The sequence below is a fragment of the Macadamia integrifolia genome, chromosome 13 (assembly GCF_013358625.1).
Source record: "Macadamia integrifolia cultivar HAES 741 chromosome 13, SCU_Mint_v3, whole genome shotgun sequence".
NCBI lineage: Eukaryota > Viridiplantae > Streptophyta > Magnoliopsida > Proteales > Proteaceae > Macadamia > Macadamia integrifolia.
This window is the reverse complement of record NC_056569.1, coordinates 28,338,435-28,354,216: the sequence shown is the minus strand read 5'-3', so window position 1 is coordinate 28,354,216 and position 15,782 is coordinate 28,338,435. Positions and strand designations below refer to the sequence as shown.

The 15,782-nt window shown below is 42.9% G+C and overlaps 1 protein-coding gene across 12 annotated transcripts in view; it reads left to right on the top strand.

Annotated features, from left to right (window-relative positions):
* The window catches only part of LOC122059531 (pentatricopeptide repeat-containing protein At3g29230-like), a 38,577-nt gene extending 23,562 nt beyond the window's left edge, over positions 1–15,015 (top strand). For 6 of the 12 annotated variants that reach the window (XM_042622367.1, XM_042622363.1, XM_042622364.1 and 3 more), the window contains 4 exons: positions 13,029–13,136; positions 13,467–13,508; positions 13,588–13,649; positions 14,623–15,015. The gene's annotated coding sequence lies outside the window, so the exon portion shown is untranslated. The remainder of the gene's footprint in view (positions 1–13,028; positions 13,137–13,466; positions 13,509–13,587; positions 13,650–14,622) is intronic. The other 6 variants (XM_042622358.1, XM_042622359.1, XM_042622362.1 and 3 more) reach the window with 1 other exon arrangement.
* The last annotated feature ends 767 nt before the right edge of the window (positions 15,016–15,782 follow it).

The window sequence follows — 15,782 nt, the reverse complement described above, 5'->3', positions numbered from 1 at the left end:
CGGAGCAAGAGACGGTGACGTCAGACAGAGGAGGACGAGCAGTGGTGCTCAACGGAGCAGCGTCGTTGCAGGCGAGAGGTAAAGGCGACTCAAGAAGAGTCGCGAGCGAAGGAGAAAGGGTATTCGGGTTGGGTATGGTTAAGGATGTGGATGGGTTAGTCTGCGCGGTTCGGTTGCACAAATAACCTGGGTGAAGAGGGACGGTATTCGGGTCAGATATGGATGAGGGTGTGGATGGGTTGTACAAATTACCAGGGTAAAGAGGGTGGTCCTTAGGGAATTTAGAAAACATATTCAAGAGTTGGGCCAGTATAAACTGGTTTAGAGGAATAAAGGAATCAGATGGGTCGGACCGGGTTAGAGGAGGGTTATAATTAGTGGGGGTTTGACGAGCAGGGTTAGAAGAGGAATGAGAGGTTTCAGAAATAGAGGAAATAAAAGACGGAAGAGGAAGGAGGGGAGGAAGGCAGGACAAGGACACAAATGTTGCAGGAGAAGCTGACAGACAGGCCTGACCAATCAGATTGCCGAGAGATCCAGCAGGAGTATCAATAGAAGGAGGGATTTCCTTAGTGGGCGCAAGGATTGAGAACCGATTGAGACTGGCGTGTACAACAGCATCGATTGGACTAGTGTGTATAGTCCCATCAGTCTGGGCAACGTTGGGCGACGCACGAGACTCAGAATTTGAAATAGGAGCAGGAGATTCTGGCACTGGTTGCCGTCGAGCAGAACCTTTCTTTTTATTCTTTTTTGTTCTGGGTTCAACGAATGGAGCATCAGCAGGAGCAGGATGTTTGACTTCAGGGGTAGGTTCTGCCGTGGAAGAAGACAAGGCAGCCGGTGGCAGAGAAGCATCCGAAACTTTCTTAGAGCAGTGCATGGTCGTGTGTTTGAAGCATTTGCAAATGGTACAAGTGGGAGGCACCCAATCATATTTGACCTCCTGGAAGAAAGAGTGACCACCATCTTCTGCAGTGATTGAAGATGGAAGGATCTGGTTGGCAGTAACCTTCACACAAATTCTGGCAAAAGACAATCTATCCATCTTCTTAGTGAGATTGTCTGAATAAAGTGGCTTTCCAATAACAGAGCCGATATAACTGAGACCAGTGGCACACCAAAAATGAAGGGGGAGCTTGGGGAGGGTGACCCACAGCGAGAGAGACGTTGGCTCTGATCGGCTGAAGGATGTATATTCATCCCATTGACGTGAGAATTTTGGCTTCTTCCCTACATACCAGGGGCCACCATCAATGGCAGTCGATTTGTCACTGGCAGTAGAGAAATTGAAGAGAAATATCCCATTGTCAAGCATGTAAGTGGAGAGAGTGCTCCAGGTTTTCCATTGATTCTGGAGAGATGTCTGAACCACAGAGAATGGCGGGCGGCTACCAAGGAAGTTTCCAACTACACAGTGCGATCTAGCTAGCAGGCCAGACAGAGTGATAGGAGTGGAGTCAGAGAGGGGGGGTGATAGAGAGAGACTAGAGAGGTGAGCAGGGGAAGAGACTACACTAAGCGAGAGGAGAGCGGTTGAGCTCTAGAGTTGGTTCAGGACGTGAAGGGTCAGCATCGGAGAGGGAAGGGAGAAGCCTTTTTAGTCTGTGTGTTTTAATTCAACTGGAAATCAGCCTGATTCAGATTGACTGTTACTAAGTGTAAGTTTTCACAATGCTTTTATGATCACTCAAGTCTTTATTTGTCACCGAGGTTTTAAAGTGGGTGGTGTTAGTTGTTAATGTCGATGACATTATTGTATCTAGTAATGATGCATCTGGTATTGCAGAGATAAAGTCATTTCCACATGACTACAACACTTTTAGATGAAACATCTGTGTTCTTAGTTATTTCCTTGCTATTAAGGCACTACGAAGCAAGAAAGGGATCAATCTATCTCGACAGAAGTATGTGCTATGTATGCGTGTAAGCCAATTGATACTCTTATGGATTCACATCAGGAGTTTAGCATAGATGATGGTGAAGTGTTTGATGATGCCCACCAGGTTTGGAGACTAGTTGGGAAGTTTATATATCTAATTATGACTAGACTTGATATTTCCTATGCTTGTGGGTGTTATTGCCAGTTTATGCACGCACCAAAGTGATGGGGACATCCAAGTATACCAGAGATGCCGCCGTAAGAACCAGCCACATTCACTATGGCTGGGAGACACTTCCATAGAAGGAAGCTAGAAGAGGAGGAGGCAAGAAGGAAGAACTGCAGCTGTAGACCCTCCCCTGTTCTGGCGTGAGAAAGGAGAGAGAAGATACTGCCGCTAGTCTCTTCCCTCTCTCTTCTGTTGTCCTGATTGGCCAACCAGCGTGGGCCCCACCGATTTATTAGTTAGCTATTTTATTTTTTCTAGTCTCTTTATTTGTTTTCTAGGTCTTTGAGATGAATTAGTAAACTAAATAATATCCTCTTATTTGCCCCTAGTTGTTGGGTTAAATTAGGAGATTTCTTTTTTATGTTAGATTAATTCCTAGTTGGCACTTCTTATTTTGAGTATTTCTTTTCCTATATATGTAAGGCCAAGGGCCACATTTAGTTTTTAGTGAATGAAAAAAATAAAAAAATCGATCCTTGATGCCTTGCGTCTCTTTCTCTCTCTCTCTCTCTCTCTCTCTCTCTCTGTTCTCGCCTGTATTGTCTAACGTGAATGCGGGGTTCTCTTTCTCTCGGTGGACCTGGCTTCTTCTCCCCCTCCTCTGATTTGGACATCAGGGAAGGTACTAAATCTCATCTACTTCTCCCCCTTCCTCATACCTCCTCTGGTTTTCCATCTTTCCCCCCCTTATCTCTGTCCTGCTGAGTTTACATTCTGCTACTGCTGTTCACATATTTAGTTTATGTGATTAAAAATTCTGTTGATCTCTTTAATAGTTGAATGAATGGAGGAAAGCATGATACCTACTCTTTAATTCTTGAACTGATTTGTGCTTGAACTACAGTATGCTGTCATGTTCCCTTCCCCATGTTTCCTGCTTGAGATTTTTGTAGCTTAATTGTTTTTCCTTCTAGATTATTATTGGCTGTTGCTGCATTGCTTTCTATTTTGAATATATATGTATGTTGGTCATTGTATTGTGCTGCCCTACCAATCCCAGTCCCAACCTAGGTCCTAGTGAGTCAATATTGTCCACTTGGACAGCACCTGTAGGAAGTCCTGTTGTTTAGGTTTTCGCCATCATCTTGGTATCAAAGCGTGGTTTTCGGTTGGTTTTAATATGGCTGGGTGCTGCTGTTCACTGTTTACATGTCTTGTCTATTGAGGTCTAATCTACGTCACAACCTGTCCGTAGTTGAGTTTGAACTGAGAGAGTGCTACCTTAGGTTAGAAGACACCCTTTTCCTCTGTAGCTTGGCGGGACCAAATAGCATTGGACGCTATTCCACTAGAAGCACATCCTCAAGAGGGAAATCTCTAACCTTAAGATCGAGAGAGCCAACTACCTGTCTCAATTGGAGGTCCTGAGTAGGCCTTGAGGAGTTGGTGGCAACTATACCTTGGCTGCCCACTTCTTTTATGTCCACCCGTAGTGGTAGAGCATATCAGGACATGTCTGACCCCCTAGTACTGCCATTCAGCCAGAGCAATGGGTGAGGGCTCTTTAACGGAACGAAGAATTCCTAAGAGACCTTTAAACCGAATTAATTGCCAATAGGGCTGAACGGGAAGCATAGGTGGCTGATAGGGAAGCATAGGTTGCTTATCTTCAGATCGTTACCATTAGGCTTGCCGCCCTTGAGACAAATGCCCTAAACTCAGACGGACGGCAAGGCCGCAATACCTTAGGCACTGGACCTAGAGAAAGAGCCCCTAGCCCTGGATGGAGAACTATGACAATCACATTGATGGTTATGACCGGATAGGGGATAATTTTCTAGGCACAGGGCTAGGTAGAGGTCGGGGTACGGGTCGAGGACAACCTGCTCCAAGGCACCATACCCAATATGGAGATGATGAGGGCTATGAGCATAATGATGATGTCAGGCGGATGATTAAGGTAGATGCCCCTACTTATGATGGTCAGATTGATGCTAGGATCCTTCTAGATTGGATTAAGCAGATGGATAGGTACTTTGAGTTTTATGATTTGCCCGAGGAAGTCCACTTCAGATTTGCTAAGTTCAAGCTTATCAGAGCTGCCCAGGAGTTCTGGACAGACCTAGAGTACCAGGAGGCCAACTTAGGACTTGAGCCAATCACAACATGAGTAGAAATGTAGGAGAGGCTCAAGAGGGAATTCTTGCCTATTACCTATAGGCTACAGTTGTTGAATGACATGAATACCCTGAGGCAAGGAAAATTGACTGTGACCGAATACGTGAGCAAGTTCAATTAGTTGAAAATTAGAAGCCGTATTAGAAAGGATGTTGACCAGACACTTTCTAGATTCCTTACTGGGCTCAACTCCGAAATCCAGTCGCGTATGGCACCCCACCTGGTGCGAGACGTTCCATAGGCCTTCCGGGTAGCCCTTGAGGTGGAGTCCTCTATGAGAACTTATTCTTAGAGGAAGAGCTTTCAAGCTGGGGAGTCCCACTTTAGAAAACCACCCCAAGGCTCAACTGGATTCCCAAAACCCCCTGTTGCACCACAATGTCAATTTGACAATAGGGGTAAAGGAATCTTGGGAGAAGTACCTAAGAGTAGTGGGCAATAACAATGCTTCAAGTGTCTAGGGTATGGTCACTTCTCTTGAGAGTGCCCTAACAGAAACCTCTATGTGGGGGAACAGACCTTGAAGAAGTGACCAAGAGGGCTTTCAGGATAAATAGTATGAGGACCATAGGCCAGATGAGACCATATCTGATGAGGACACTAAGGAGGCTGGTGACCTTAAGCTTGGTATTGTGCGTTGCATAGTCTCACAACCTAGGAGTCGCAATGATTGGCGGCGAGCTAATATTTTCATGACTTACACATGTCATCAGGGCAAGAACTGCCGCGTCGCCATAGACAATGGAAGTTGCATGAATGTGGTCGCCAAGAGCGCTGTTGCTCGAATAGGCCTCAAACCCGAGCCCCACCCAAAGCCTTATAAGGTTGCCTAGGTAGATCAGTCCACCATTCCCGTTAATCTGAGGTGTCTAGTTCCCCTACACTTTACAGGATATGGGGATCGAGTGTGGTGTGATGTCCTACAGATGGATGTTGCCCACATCATCCTAGGTAGACCCTGGTTATATGACCGGGATGTCACCAATTATGGGAAGTCTAACACCTATGTCTTTGAGTTCAAAGGGAAGAGAATTAGACTGACCCCCAGTGCCCCTAAGGAAGTAAGGGTTCCAGAACACAAGGAAAGTACCTCCAAACACACCCCAACCAAAACGCTTGACATCTTAAATCAACAACAATTTGAAGGAGAGTGTCAAGAGTCAGGGGTGATTTATGCTCTAGTTGCCATACAAAGTAATGCCGATAGGTCAAACTTATTCACTGAGGCTCCTAGAGAAGTACAACCCTTGTTGAGGAAATTTGAGAGATTATTCCCTGAGGAACTACTCGATGAGTTACCACCTATGCGTGACATCCAACACACTATTGACTTAGTTTTAGGATTCTCTCTCCCGAACTTGCCCCATTACAGAATGAATCCTAAAGAGCACGCCGAACTCAAACGGCAAGTGGATGAGTTGTTACAGAAGGGATTCATTAGGGAAAGCCTTAGCCTGTGTGCGGTACCTGCATTGCTCACCCCAAAGAAAGATGGCACCTGGCGTATGTGTGTTGATAGTAAGGCCATCAATAAGATCAGTGTCAAGTATAGGTTCCCTATCCCTAGGCTTGATGACATGTTGGATATGATGGCCAACTCATCGATCTTCTCGAAGATTGATCTCAAGAGTGGGTACCACCAAATTCGGGTTAGGCCTGGAGGTGAGTGGAAGACAGCCTTTAAGATGAAGGATGGCCTTTTCGAATGGTTAGTCATGCCTTTTGGCTTGTCAAATGCACCTAGCTCCTTCATGAGGATAATGAATCAAGTGCTTTAACCATTCATTGGCAAGTTCTTATTAGTCTACTTTGTTGACGTCCTCATCTATAGTAAGACCCCGTCTTCCCACTTGGATCACTTACAGAAGGTTTTTCATATGCTATCACAAGAAAAACTCTATGTCAACCTCAAGAAATGCACCTTCATGAGTGATCAAGTCATCTTCTTAGAGTTTTTCATGTCGGCCTAGGGAGTATCTGCTGACCCTGAGAAAGTAAGAGTGATTATAGAGTGGCCTGATCCAACTAATGTCCATGAGGTGCGAAGTTTTCATGGCTTAGCCACTTTCTACAGGAGGTTCATTTACTAGTTTAGTTCCATTATGTCTCCTATCACAGATTGCATGAAAAATGAGTTTCAATGACTAAGAGTGCTATGAAAGCCTTTAATGAGATTAAAAAGTTGATGACAGAGGCCCCTGTCCTGCGCCTCCCAGACTTTTTTAAGGTCTTTGAAGTGAATTGTGATGCATCTGGTATTGGAATAGGTGGTGTCATAGGGCAATGACACCCTGTTGCCTATTTTAGTGAGAAGCTTAATGAAGCTAGGCAACGATATCCCACATAAGACAAAGAATTCTATGCGGTTGTCCAATCACTACGCTATTGATGACATTACCTTCTACCGTAAGAATTCGTGCTATTCTCTGACCACCAGGCTCTGAGATACCTGAGCGCCCAAAAGAAACTAAGCCAGATACATGCTAAGTGGGTTGTGTTTCTCCAAGAGTATACTTTTGTACTCAATCATAGACCTGGTGTTGAGAATACCGCTGCAGATGCACTAAGCCGTGTAAACATGTTCCTCAGTCGCACAAATGCCAGGAGTCGGGCTAGTGTGTTGCTCCACATGAGTGTAGAGGTTGTAGGATTCGAGCGAGTCATGGACCAGTACCTCACCTGTCCTGATTTTAGTGAGCTATTCACTTCCTTGAGTGGAGGTAACCCTGTCAGTCGCTCAGACTACCTACTCCGGGAGGGCTTCATTTTTAAAGGAAGCAAGTTGTGCATTCCCAGGACCTCACTCCGAGATTTCCTGATCTGGGAATTGCATGCTGGGGGAGTCGTTGGCCATTTCGGTCAAGATAAGACAATTACCCTCGTTGAGGACCGATTCTTTCGGCTAGGACTGAAGAGGGATGTTGCTAGAGTTGTGAGTCAGTGTAAGACATGCCAAACTGCCAAACAACAAAAGCAGAACACAGGATTGTACACTCCCCTACCTGTTCCCCATGCCCCCTGGCAAGTCCTTAGCATGGACTTTGTGCTTGGTTTGCCAAAAACTTCGAGAGGCCATGATTCTGTCTGTGCTTGTAGACCGCTTCTTGAAGGTGGCCCACTTCATTCCATGCTCTAAGACCTCTGATGCATCCATAGTAGCCAAACTTTTCTTTAATGAGGTTGTCAAGTACCATGGGATACCCCTCACTATGGTGTCCGATAGGGATAAGTTCACCAGTCATTTTTAGAGGACCCTATGGCGGATGATGGGCACTAAGCTCCATTTCTCTTCCGCCTTCCACCCTAAGACTGATGGCCGGACTGAGGTTGTCAATAGGAGTCTATGAAATTTGTTACGTTGCCTCATAGGAGAACACCTTACTAGTTGGGATCGAGTCCTTAGCTAGGCCGAGTTTGCATATAATAGCTCTTAAGAACCATACCATTGGTTAGTCACCCTTTGAGATTTGTTCAGGATACCAGCCCCGGCACCCATAGACCTTGTCCCAGCTGTGTCCAGTTCTAGGACTTCGCCGTCAGCCGAATCTTTTGCTCAGCGCATACATGATTTGCATGCAGGTATAAGAAGACAGATAGCATTGAGCAACGATCAATACAAGTCAAAGGTGGATGTGCATAGAAGGCTACAAGAGTTTCAAGAGGGAGATATGGTGATAGTTAGAATCAAGCCGCAGCATTTTGTTAGGGGAAAAGCGAGTAAACTACACGCTCGTAGCACAGGACCTTTCAAGGTTCTTAAGAGGATAGGTGCCAATGCCTATGTCCTTGATCTACCAGCTTATATGGAAATCAACAATATATTTTTAATGTGGAAGATCTTGTCCCATACCATGGTGCCTCCACCATTACCCCCTTCTACCCTGATGATCTTGAGGACTTTCCTTTCACCCTTGATGAGACTATTGACCCAACCCAGCCACTTCCCCCCACCTCCTTGCCACCTGTACCTAAGATCACGAGGAGAACTGAAGAAATTGAGGAAATCCTTGATGAGAGAATTGTGTCTACACATAACGGAGGCTCTCGATAGTTCTCGGTCAAAAGGTGTGGCGCCCCGAGATTGACAACACATGGATCACAATTTAAGAAGTTCAGCAACTTAACACGGATATGCTTGAGTACTACATGAGTTATAATTCACTGGAGTTGAATTCCTCCAACCCGGGGAGAGTTGATGGGGACATCCAAGTATACTAGAGATGCTGCCGCAAGAACCAGCCACATTCACTATGGCTGGGAGACACTTCCATGGAAGGAAGCTAGAAGAGGAGGAAAGAAGATGCAGCTGTCGACCCTCCACTGTTCTGGAGTGAGAAAGGAGAGAGAAGAGACTGCCGCTAGTCTCTTCCCTCTCTCTCTTGTCGTCCTGATTGGCCAACTAGCATGGGCCCCACTGATTTATTAGTTAGCTATTTTATTTTTTCTAGTCTCTTTATTTGTTTTCTAGGCCTTTGAGATAAATTAGGAAACTAAATAATATCCTCTTATTTGCCCCAAGTTGTTGGGTTAAATTAGGAGATTTCATTTTTATGTTAGATTAATTCCTAGTTGGGACTTCTTATTTTGAGTATTTCTTTTCCTATATATGTAAGGCCAAGGGCCACGTTTAGTTTTTAGTGAATGAAAAAATAAAAAAATCGATCCTTGATGCCTTGCATCTCTCTCTCTCTGTTCTCGCCTCTACTGTCTAATGTGAATGTAGGGTTCTCTTTCTCTTGGTGGACCTGGTTTCTTCTCCCCCTCCTCTGATTTGGACATCAGGTAAGGTACTAACTCTCATATACTTCTTCCCCTCCCTCCTACCTCCTCTGGTTTTCCATCTATCCCCCCCTTATCTCTGTCCTGCTGAGTTTACATTCTGCTACTGCTGTTCACATATTTAGTTTTCTGTGATTAAAAATTCTGTTGATCTCTTTAATAGTTGAATGAATGGAGGAAAGCATGATACCTTCTCTTTAATTCTTGAACTGATTTGTGCTTGAACTACAATTTGCTGCCATGTTCCCTTCCACATGTTTCCCGCTTGAGATTTATGTAGCTTAATTGCTTTTCCTTTTAGATTATTATTGGCTGTTGCTGCATTGCTTTCTATTTCGCATATATGCATGTTGGTCATTGTATTGTGCTGCCCTACCAATCACAATCCCAACCTAGGTCCTAGTGAGTTAATATTGTCCACTTGGACAGCACCTATAGGAGGTCCTGTTGTCTACGTTTTCTCCTACATCACAAAGTTCACTGGGAGGTAGCATGTTGTATGCTAAGGTTACAAAAAGGAGGCTCTAAGAAAGGGGCTCATTTATCGTCCACATTGGAATGCTGATCTGGTCAGGTATTTTGATTATGATTGAGCAGGTGTTGATAGTGATAGGATATCTACCACATGTTTTTTTTTTTTTTATGAATAAATAATTCATTACCAAGAGGAAGAATATATAAAGGAGTAGGGAGTGGGGAGGGGGGAAGGAGCCATGGAGTACAAAGCCCAAGGTGAGCTCAAAGGCCAGGGGGCCAAACTAAAGGGGGAGTACATTAATTGGGGGGGATGGTAGAGGGTGATAGGCCCCAATAAACAACAATGAGCCTGTTCCTTGGGGTATTATAAACTATAACGAGTAGAGCCAATCATGGAGCTGACATCGAAGAAGATGGCTTTCCAAATCTTGGCAAAAGAGCGAGATTTGGAAGTCCATCTTTGGAGTGCTCCATCTAGATATGGTTGATTGCTACTGTAAAGGTGGGCTTCCTTATTGTGACAAATGGTAGAACCGTCAAAAGTCATATCAATTCAGATCCACTCTTTAAACAAAAGGAGGGGGGTTCTGTAGGATGGCCAAATTGATCTGAGAGCCTTCTAGATACAAGAGAAGGGGAAAGAAAAGAAGATATGGTCAGCATCTTCAATACCATTCCAACACAGGTAGTAGGACTGGGGGGTGACCAGTATGTGTCAATGGATGAGGAAAGATTAGGTAGGGAGGCAGTTGGAGAGCGCGCCAAATAGTGAAGCTGTGGCAAGGGATATGGCAATTAAACCAGACTGTTTTATGCCAAGGAATGAGCGGGGTTTTGATATAAATGAATTCTCAAGCAGAGGCCGAAGTGAAGGAGCCCGTAGAGGAGGGCATCCTAATGATCTTATCTTCCCTTCCATGGTGCCTGGGAGGGATGGGTGGAAGGGCAAACCAAAGGTCCGAGAGAGGGGGGAGGAGGAGGGACCAGCCATTGGGGGAGAGGATGGAAGACACCATAGCAAATCTGGGAAGCCCTGAGGCATAGATCGCTCTAGGGGGACCAAATTGGCGAGGATACCTGAAGGGTGCTAGGGATCGAGCCAAAGGGAGGTGGAGGAGCCACTGCCAATAACAAAGGAGATGCCGTTGAGGGGCGAGGGCAGCAGGCCTGGAGGAGAGAATAGTACACCAGATTAATGAGGCACCCAAGGAGGGCACAACAGACCAGGGAATCATTTTTAAGGGGGGAGGAGTAGATCCAAGAGACCCAAATGCTGCAGTATTTGGCTAGTATGGTTCCCACTTTTGCAGGTAACTAAGTGCTCCACTCTTTTCTTAAAGAAGTGTTCATAATGGAAAGATTATAAGCTATTGCAAAGTCTAAGATTGAGGTTACCTCCTCGTTCCTCTCCCCAACCTTGTAACCTCCTTGCACACATTTATATCCTCTACTATCACCCCCACATGTCTTTTCAGGTCACCTCCAATGGTAATCGATTCATCTTGGCCAAAACCATGCACTAAGTCATCCATATGTTCCCAAAATTGACGCTTACTACTTTCATTCAAGCCTACTTGGGGTGTATAAGCGTAAACAATATTGACAGCCTCTTTTTCCAACACCAGTTTGATGGATATAATTCTGTCTCCTAGTCTGTTGACATCCACTAACTCATTGGTTAGATCTTTTTCCACTATTATGCCCACTCCACTTCTATTACTTTGGTCTACTAAATACCAAAATTTGAAGTCATCCATCACCTTAGCTTGTGTTTCCCTTCCATCTAGTCTCTTAAATACAAGTATTAATCCTTCTTCTCCTCCTCATAACATCAACCGACTCTAGGCTCTTACCGGTTAAGGATCCAATGTTCCAGGAAGCTAATCTGATCCTATGATGCTGTGTTCTCTATCAACTCTCAATTTCCCGTACCTACTTATCACCGCATTCAGGCATCGATGCAGCACTTCACTTACAGGGGACACCCTAGCAATATAAGCACGGTAAAAATTATAGTAAGAAATAAAAGAAATCGTAAAACGAAAGGATCCACACAAAAGATGATTGGTTGTATATATTAAAGTGCCAGTTGCCTACTTAACACACCGATATAGAAAATAAATATATAAATATTAGTAACAAGAAGGTATAAAGAAAAAGGCACCTACTACATTAAACAGATAGACTCATCGAAACAAGGGCACGCTAATTTAGTACATAACCAATGCAATATATAGGCATAAAGCAAATAACAGAAAGCCCCAATGAGTAGTGCAGTAACAATACACACAAACTATAGTGATCTAGTGTTCAAATGGAACAATTCTGCGCCTTCAATTCAATTAAGAAATTTTTTTTAGGGTAGGCACGTTTAGAGCCCGTTTGAACCCGTTTAGACTTAATAGGTCCATAGCCTGGTTATGGCCCAGTTAAGGCTGGTTTAAGTAGCCTGATTAGAGCCGCTCATTATAAATCGTACCATGCCCCCCAAAGCTAGGCTAGTTTACTTAAACAGGCGTTCATAGTGCAAGGTTTCCAAGTGGTCAAGCCCGGCTAGGCCCGACCGTTGACACCCCTAGTGGGCTCCAAGCCTTTGTCTAGCTGCTGGCTATAGGCCGAGGCTGATAAGGATGTGGAAGACAGCTGGGGCCGTAGGGTTGGGGATGGGTATGGTCTAGGCTCCACAGTTTTTTTTTTTAAATACCAGCTGTAATGGGCAATGGTGTTTTGGGGGGTCGCTGCACTTGTAGCAAAAGGTGGGCGAGGGAGCATACCTTTTTACAAAACATAATGCAAATGATCCAAAATAAATAATAATATTACATAATTGTGAGTTATCTCTCAAGTCTCAATACTCAACACTCAAAAGTGATTTCCCGAGTTTCCTACTCAAAAGTGGTCCAAGCTCCCTTCCTTAGGTAGATTTTGCAAGATCCAAGCTTAGATTGAAGTTTTTTGGGCACAAGGGAGAAACCTTATGTGTTTTCCCAAGTTTCCCACTTCATAGAGAAGAAAATATGGGGAGATGGTTGAAATTTTGAAATGAGAACACTAGGTTTCCCATTTAAGCATGTTTTATAAATGCTGGTTCCACCCAAAGGGTCGAACCCAATGGTCCACTCGAAATTTCCCACATTTCGGTTGGAATGTGGGAATGTGGTCAAAAGTTGTCGAAACCAGTGACTTTTAAAAGTCATAGGCTATATGGTATCGGAGTTGTGAGATATCGTCGAAATGTGAAAAATTTCGACGGTGTCGCTTGAGTTCTTGAAACATGGTAACATGGAGAATACTTGCTCTAACTGGTAACTTCTAGAACAATCAGTAGTTTATCATTGTTAACTTGTGGTTTGAGGATACAAAATCTACCTTGTATTGAATTGGAACTGTGACAAGGGACTGATTGAAAGATCTTGTTCATAGTCCTTATTCCTTGTATTCTCCTACTATTTGGTCTCTTCTTTGTTCCAAAATCTCCCAGATGGCTGGTAAGCACCAAATTGTGAATAAAATGACGCTGACCAAATACATTTTTGCTTCTAGGCAAAGATGGGCACCAGAAAGATTTTGAAGTTGCAATGCAGAGGATTCATGATAAGGACGCTGATATCACTTAACGCTGATATCACTTAGGAAGTAGCTGAAATTTCGGTATATAAATATTTTCTCTATAAAAATTAATGATGATGGCCAGGTTGGAGTGACTAATGGTCGTCCAACAGTTTGGGAGCATAAATGGAATAGTAAAATCCGGAAATAGCCTCGGGTAAGGCTGCATACATTTTCCCTTCCCAGACCCTGCAGTAGCAGGAGCCTCGTGCACTGGGTTGCTCAGGAAAAAAAAAAAAAGGAATAGGATTTTGTTTTAGTGAAACTTTCAAATCAGGTGGTGAGGCACATTCAAATTACCTACTTCTGGGTGCATTGATGTAAAACTTCTTAATTACAATTTCTAAAGTCTTGCTTGATTTGGAATTGCAGGTTCTTCAGCAATAGCTGGAACAATAGCATAAGCTTGTTCAGGTTTCCATCTCCCCCTGTTATCCTGAAACTGTTCAATATTTTACTATTGAGACTGAAAATTCATTAAACTTACTTACAGGTCCAAGAACTTTGCTGAGTGCACTCTTGATGAATATATCTGGAGGAAGACCTCTTATTATGGTAAATGATACTATAGTAGTTCTCATGTTGTAATGTAAATGCTATAGATAGACTATCATGAATGACGTATACTGTTTTTCAGATTTCTGCAACAGGAACATTCCTTGGCTGTTTTTGTTATAGGAATGCATTTCTTTCAGAACGTAGAGATTATAATTATAATTTTAACACTGATACCTAATCTTAAAATTTCTTTATTAATTGTGATCTAATTTTTTTTGAATCTGAGTCATTATTTGTTGCTTGAATGGGCCCCAAATCCCCAGTGCTGGCTATTGCTCGAGTACTGGTGAAATAACTGCACAAATTATGTCGCACTATTTTTTGATGGCTCTCATACAAGGATAAAATTCTAGTTCTTTTTTGTTAATGGAATCAGATATACATAGGGGCATTTGTAATTGGAATGGGACCAGTTCCTTGGGTTATGATGTCTGAGGTAACTTAGATTTACAAAAGCACATTGACAACCACTCTTTGATGTATATGTAGAAACTACGAGAGAGAAACCACTATTACCACAATGGATTACTGGGGATAATAACATAGCCTGAATATTCACTTTGTCACAGATATTCCCAACAGATGTGTAGGGAATTTGAAGCTGCCACTCTTGTAAGATGCATTGAGCTCGAGTCATGTTACTGCCAAAGTCCTTTTGGATGTCTAAAAGACTACTCCATGCCAACTCGACTGAGATCGAGAAAACCACAAGCCAGTTGGGGCCCTAAAGAATTTCTGTTGGGTTGGAATTGGGCCACTCCTGCCCGTATCAACCCAACCAAATAGAAACCCAATCAACGAATGTTAGCATCATCTTTATTCTGTTATATCTGTACCCTTTCCTTCTTGCTTAGGTCCAAAAATGTTAGGAAAATTAATTTCTTCAAGATTGCAGTGGTTATATATGTTACCGGTTGAGAACAACACACAGCTCTGTTATGTTAATGTTTGGGTTTCTTTTAATCTGCAGGGTTATTCTACTGCTTTTTTAATCAGCACTTGAGGTATTGCTGAAGAAAGGTTGTGGAATATAATGTGACTGGTGGGACTTACTCGTGAAGTAATTTAAATACTGTATTTGGAATCTAATTTTTCCAGACCTTGTCTTAGTAGGTTAGTATACCTTTTAGGATGTCTTCATGGGAGAACATGCCTCCCTTTTATCCTGGTGATCCAAGAATCACTTGCAGAAAGGTATGATGTATTTGTTGGTTTGTTGGGTTTTTATTTTTTAGACAAAAAGAAATAAACGTATTATTAAAGAGAAATACTGTTATATACATATATAACAGATAATTCCTCGACAGCAGCTTTATAAGCTAGCCTTTTCAAAAATAAAGGTATGATGTATTTGTCGATCTGATATCCAGCATGCATGCCTTCACTATTATTAATCATGGACTTCTTGATTCAATTTCTATTGGACATGCAATTTGTCAATGATTTGTTGTGCTCTGATAGTGAATGTAATATCATATTGTGCGTCCTATTATTTTATGGGTATATATAAGTATATGTAACATGAAATTATTATTGTACTGGTTAAAATATTATCCAACTCAATTTTTTTTATATAGAGGAAAAAATAACGTTTGGAACATTGAGTTGTATCTGATGTACTCATCAGATAAAGACTAACCTATACCTATGTATTGAGTTTTACCCTTTGTTGTAAAAAGTCCCAAATCAACTTTCTTTCTCAATGCAATCGAATGTGTAGGTCTTCCTTTATAAGCACCGATGATTAAGCCGATGATGAGAGGTTTAGGGCTTCCCTTGAGAGTACTGGCGATCACGTCGACGACAATTAACCTTCACCGACGATGATTAAATGATTAAAATTGAAAGAAGAAATCAAGTTATACCATCGTCTTCACGATGAATTTTATTGTCTTTTTCTTTTTGAGAAAATTAACAGAAGCCACTGAATCTGACGTGAGATGTTTGACCAAATATGATAGGTACCGTGTGGATCCCCACACCTGGCACCTTCACCACCCTGTCAGGGTTCACCCCTCTCACCTACAAAACTTTATAAGAACCCAATCAACCCTACAGGATTAACCTCCTCCGCAAAGCCACAGAAGAAGAAAACCCAAACTACTTATACATGTTGGGGTAGTGGTCTCT